General features: G+C 45.4%; 1 long non-coding RNA gene across 1 annotated transcript; it reads right to left on the minus strand.

Moving 5' to 3' along the window:
* Window positions 1-896: 896 nt before the first annotated feature.
* LOC127307406 (uncharacterized) lies at window positions 897-2,838 on the minus strand. The gene is made up of 2 exons (XR_007855532.2): window positions 2,211-2,838; window positions 897-1,165 (listed from the first exon to the last, which is right to left on the minus strand). It is a non-coding gene; the product is annotated as an uncharacterized lncRNA (long non-coding RNA).
* Between the last annotated feature and the right edge of the window lie 3,704 nt (window positions 2,839-6,542).

Raw genomic sequence — 6,542 nt, forward strand, 5'->3', positions numbered from 1 at the left:
TAGGCACATATGCCTCTATGCATATGTTTGAATTTATTTTGTTTCACACTTGAATTGGTGGGTGAGTGCTTTGTTGAGTGTGTTGAGGTATTTCAATTCATCTACTCAAGGTAGACAAGGCAAAGCTCATCATTTTCAACAAGTATCCATAGGCTTTCATATGCATTTTTCTTAAACTAGCAGGGTGACCCGCGCAATTGCGCGCGGCTAGTGTCGATATGTTTTGAATTTTCAAAAATGTATTAGTTTTCTTTTTAACTAACATTTGTTTAGAGGAAATTAAGATAAATGAGAATCAAATTAATGCTTATAGTAATTGCATGTAGTTTGTAGACCTTCCCTACTGCTTCAACATAGTTTCGATACAGGTGCTAAAACATTTTCATATGAGGAAATGCAAACTTATTAAAATTTCATTGTTTAGGATTGCATGTTAATGTACGTAGCCTTGAACTCTGCCATTAAACCTATATTATCTCCACAACTCTACCATGTCTAGTAACACAAAGAAATATCGGTTTTGTAGGCATCAAAGATAGGTCCTACCGATTATGCTCATTCTTGATTGGCGTCACCAGACTTGTTTTTGTGAACTCTCTATTTATTTTTAGGTTAATATTGAAATGGCTGCATCTTCAAGCAAATAAGTCTTTTTCGAAAAGCCGTTGATTCTTACTCATCAGATCAAGGTTACCCACAAATCAAAGGTGAATGTGAAGGTGAGAATATATGTAGACACCCTAGGAAAAATATCGTTGCCACTCTACTTATGCACCACACTATCAGTTGAAGGTGAGAATTTTAGATGTTGGTTTTTCTAAAATAGTGCAATACTCCTTCCTATTTTAGTGTCTCAAACTTTTCTTCTCTAGCCATTTAAGTGTTTGCGGGAGATGTCGGTACATATAACTTGTATATTATTGTTTAACTAAAAACGCGAGATGCAGAAGTGTTCATCACTGACCTACTGTTTGCAAACAGAAAAAAAAAGGCGATATGTAAAAGCAACCTGACATCATCCGAAAACTCTTATGACCATCGTCCGAAAGAATCTGACACTTGCCAAAATGGAGAAGTGATGATAGGCCGAGTTGAGCCTATAAGCTTGTTGTTTCTAGCATAGAAGGCAGGCAGAAGTAGAAATTTTTTATGATCATTCAGCCATCTGCAAGAAAGTGATTTTCATCAGTGGAGTGATCAATAGCAGAACATGTAGAATGTGCAGTAAAAACTGTTCAGCCCTCCTTTCTTTGTAAAACTGAAACAGCGGAAAACTGTGGTTCTTTACCTGACGTTGGATAAATGTGGGTTTGAAAATACTGAACTTTTAAACATTGTCCTTTTTAACAGACACGCAAGTACTTGAACCTATCAAATCATTACTGTCGCGGCTCGTACTGTAGCAGACTAGCAAAACTGTCCGTGCGTTGCAACGGATTTTAAAAAATTGGTTTGACTTAAAACTCGATATTTATTGTACCATTGTTTTAGAAGTATGTACCGATGTTTCTCATATATATCTTGATGTTATGTCATTCAAAAATATCCATATAAGCATAAAAAAAAATTGTTGGCATCACCAGTGATGGTACTGGGGAGATATTTGTTAATTAAGTACAGTTTTTGTACCATTCTTATAGAAGAAATACATTTTTTAGATTATTCACGAAGTGAAACATGTTTTAGATTATTCAGAAATTCAGGAGCATAGAAGTAATATTTTTTTTAGATTATTCAGAAATTCAGGAGCAGTAGACAACGCATTGCATCCAACACCAAGTATAATTTTACTCAAATAGTATGAAGTAGTAATACTTTTTTATATTAATCACAAAGTGAAACATGTTAAGAATTTTAGGACCATTAGACAACGCATTGCATCCAGAGCCTACTATAATTTTAATCAAATAGAATAAAAACAAACATAAATACTAAACATAGAGTTGTAGGAGATACGGAGCAATCAACAACGTCGTCTTAACTTTTATATGACAGAAGAAAGAAACGGAGGCAAATTCTCCATGTCACAAGCAACCTGAGCCTTGAGCCTAGGAACCTAGCTTGTCCACTGATATGTTATTTAAGGATTAAAGCATTGCTCCAGAACTCTAGCTCTAGTAAAATCGTGCTCCCACTGTGGCTCTTGCAGTTCAATCGCATCACATGAGCGATGCAACAAGAAAATAAATTCGAGCTGAGGCAGCTGCTACCTTGCAGACAGAAGGAAGCCCAAACCGAACACTCTCCGTCTGAGCGTGAGGAAGCTGAAAACAAGAGGAGCCAGGTCGCATCGGTGCGGCCGGGGATCTCCGAGAGCCCGAGCATGGATCGACCGGTCTCGCCGACCTGTGTGCGTGGCATGGATGAGGCTTTGCTGGCTGGACCTGAACAGGAACACCGATTAGACCATCAGCTTGGAGGGGGCCGTAGCAGCAAAGCTTTCCCTGCTGTCCAGGTCGAGCCGGTTTGGACCCCGCGAGTTTGGAAGCGGTTCCGAACACGCCGGCAGCCGACAAATACGGCCTCGACGTCCTCTGCCGCGGAGCCGCGTCGCTGACTCGTGCAGTTGGCCACCAAATCGCCCCGACGGCAGCGCAGATCCAAGCACCGATTTCTAGAAGCATGGAGGGGGCGAGGGTCTAGAGGCGCGGAGGCTATCAAGCAGTGGCAGGGCGTGGATACGAACGAACGGGGAAGGGATCTCGCCGCTGCTACAATCCCATAGGTAGGCCAGCCATGGGTGACGAACTCGATCTCGCGCCGCCGCCACGAAGATGAGGAGGAAGATTTTCTCAGGGAAGGAGTAGGGGAACGGGGCGGCCCATCCCGTGATGAGCAGGGGGCGCGGGGCCTCACTTGCGAAGGGATTGCAGATTGATATATCTATTTCTGAGGGGGCCAAGTGTAAAACGACCACGAGGACGGACGACGTACGACCGATCGCAAACTAATAGTCTATATCTATATCTATATCTATATCTATATCTATACCTAATACTAAAGCAAATAGTGTTTCCTTGGTTTCGTCCCTCTGGTCCGTCTTGATTTCCGTCGTCCGTCGTTGGTCGTTGTATCCGTCCGCCCGTCGTGCGTCCCTATGTTTCCTACGATTTCAGATTTAATCTTCCAACTTAACAATCATGGCTTGAGATAGAAGGATAAGAACGGCTTGGCAAAACTAACCGGTTCCGTCTGCGCTTGCGTGCGATTTGGGAGCCCGCGAACGGTACAATACAACTAGCATCGCCCGTGCTCTTCCTTCTCGGCCCACCTATAAAAAGGCTCCTGACTTTCTCCCAGAAGCGCCCGTCCCCTGTCCGCTGATTCGTAGGGGGGACGCAGATCATGCAGCCACGGTTCTCGGGGTTTACACGCGGCATCAGATTCAATTAGAGCTACACAGGTCGTCCCCCGATCAATGTCAGATTCGTTTGGAGCTCGACGGGCTGCTTACCTTTCAACCTCATGGCCAACTCGAAAATGAAAGAGATTGCCAATCAATCCAGCGACAAACCCATAGCGAGATGTCACGTGCGGCTGCTTTGACCGGCTCGCGCGAGGTCGGAGCAGAGAGGGTCGCGTGCGCGGAGGTCGGACACGATCGAGAGGGTGGCGTCCGTGCCTGCTGCCTGCCTACACGCCGGGTGTGCTCGCCACGCGCCCACGCAGCGCTACGAGCAGATACTGCGCTCGAGGCACCATGCGAGATGGAGCGCGGCGCTGCCCGCTTGCCATGCATGCTTGGGAGACATGGCATACGTGGTGTGCGCGGACGGGGCAGATGCTTGGCGTCGCTTCCAAGGCGGGCTGGTGCGATATGGATTGGCACTGCTGGTCGAGGCAGCCGGCCAGTTTCGCGTCTCAATCTGCAAGATGGATTGCCACATCAGTTATGCACCTTGTAAGTATAGCGAGACGTGAGTGCCTTTGCTGGAAGATTTCGTCAATGCACTGATGGGTTAAGCTGATTTTCTACCATTGATTCATGGACAGTTGGAACTAACAATTCTAGCTCTTTTATGTGAACAATTGGAACGAGTGTCCACGGACCAGGGGGTTACCGGTCAATTGTGCATTTGTGCATCGTGATTAGTAGTATCAAGTATAAAATCCAATCAGAAAATCGCGCAATCGTTGTCGCCGGCGAGTTATCTATCTCCCGCTTCCGGCATCAAGAGGACATCGAGCACGCCACACACCCCAGCTGAACCAATGGAGAGCCGCCACCCTCTTCTCAAGGCCGTAGTGGCTGCTGCTCTAGCCCTACGCCACATGAAGGAAGAAGCGCTGCGATCCACCGGGGATGGGATTTGATGCACTCATGGTGGTGCGAGCCTGCGAGACAGCTGAACAAAAGTAGACAGGCTTTTTTTGAGAGCAACCACATATTTCATTAATCGAAAACCAAGTTACATAAAGCAACATATGTGGAAACTAAAAGACAAACCGGAATAAAATGATTATCCTGAAATTGCAGATAAAATCCTAAAAAGATCGAGAAATACAAAACGATCCTTAGAGTTTCCTGCAACCACCATAGCCAGCGGCCGCCGTCTAAATCCACTGCCGTCGAGACGAACGCAAGAAGAGACGCCGAGCCTCCACCATTGCAAGATCCAAAAAAGCACCATCGCCAAAGAGGCTTTATGAGTCGATGAATGTGCCTGCCGCAAGCAGCGAGGCACATGTCGTCCGTGGCACGTCAACCGGGGACGTCCCCGTGTCGTTTTGGACCAAGATACGCCGCCTCCCATCGACGAAGTCGGAGAAGAACGGCATATCCACCACCTCCGACCAACATCTTCGCTCCGTAAGAACCACCTCGCCCGGCCCCCGGCCGTCGCCGTGGACAACGACAAACGCCGTGACACGTCGAGAAATGCATCTCGCCGCATCCGAAGAACGGCGAGAAGACCAAGCTGCCGACCTGAAAGATCGACAAGCACACTTTGCTAACAACTCCGAGACGCCGCCGTGAAGGTCGCCGCTGGTGTGGGAGTGGAGTTGTGGCAGATTTATTTGCCCGGGCGCCGCTCCCACCACCCCAACGACGCACCACAGCAGACAAACCCTAACTACAAAACGGAGGAGGAACGAGGTCCCCTCCCCTCCCCGCCAACCGTAGCGGCAAGCGGAGGGAGAGGGGCCCAGATCTCACGCCGGTGGAGATGGGTTCTGGCTGCCCGCCGCCAGGGAGAGACAGCAGGGGCAAAACAAGTAGACAGGCTTTTGAGTTCTCCTGTGTGAGTTATTTTTTACTAAATCACATTTAAATTAAAATAAAGTAGAATATTATGTTTTTGAGCTATACATCGCTATTTCTTTCAATGCTTGGGCATTATATATGTTTACATGTGGCTGAAGATAAAAATAGAGGAAGCCTTATGCACCTCTGGTGAAAACCACCAAAACCTCATAGAGCCTATATGAAGGGCGTGCGAAGCCGGCCGGCAATGTCAGGAATCACATTCTACATTACTCTCCCATGATGACATACATTGACAAGCTAGAAGTTGTTGCCCAACTGCGCTATATATTATTTATTCTCTAGAATTTCAAGGCAAGAGCCATCACGAAACATGACAAAGAGTGGACGATGGACAACAAGTGCTTAGTCGACCGCGGTGAGACCGACCATTATATATATCATCTAATGGTATATGATAGTTCAACAAGAAGTAAGGGATATATTTAGTTTGGTCCATATGGGATGTCTATGTTTTTATCCCGTTGCAACGTGCAACGGGCAAATTTCCTAGTAAACATTTAATGGAACACTCCTAGCTGCCTCATGCATACACTCTTCAGATCATAGTAACATCTGCAAAAAATGAATACCACCAAGCATACGTGCAACAACTTCCTTAATTCACTATAAAATACTGGTTACAACAATGTGTATGCCTGACCACCTCCCTAGCTTATTCTCGCCTGCAAAATCAATTTAGAAAACAAAATGTAGTTATTGCTGGTCGTTAGCCTTCACTAATTCAGGAAAAAAGAAGGAGAATTCAGCGCAGCAATTCATCTTAATCCAATCAACGTTGCTTCATGCATATTTGGAACTGAATCAATACACAGGTGTAAACAATAACATCTCCCTGGCTGTCCGACCCCTTATGGTAATTCATGTTCAATTCAAAAGAAAAGATGAAGATTAAAAATAATGTAATGTACTGCTATCCTTACTTTAAGGTCCAAATTTTCTCTTGCGATTACTCCCAAAGATCCAGCAATAATTTTGTGGCGCGTCGACCCGAGCATCAATACATGTTGAAGACAACTCGTAATGAATCGATCTGAGTACGAATGTCAAATTCATAGCATACGATGGAATCAAGCAAAACAATTTTAACTTGATATAGAAAATGAAAGTCTGATATGTAAAGTTTCAATTCGTAGCCAAAGCAACAAACCCAAGTCTGGGGAGCACCACCATCTTGTGAATTAAAGTCGATAACTGATCGTTGGAATCGTGTAATGAAGTCTGTGCTTCCTTCCGCCTTAGTTATCCGATGGGGTATCGATTGACTTCCTGCCTT

The sequence above is a fragment of the Lolium perenne genome, chromosome 6, assembly GCF_019359855.2.
Source record: "Lolium perenne isolate Kyuss_39 chromosome 6, Kyuss_2.0, whole genome shotgun sequence".
In the NCBI taxonomy this organism is placed as follows: domain Eukaryota; kingdom Viridiplantae; phylum Streptophyta; class Magnoliopsida; order Poales; family Poaceae; genus Lolium; species Lolium perenne.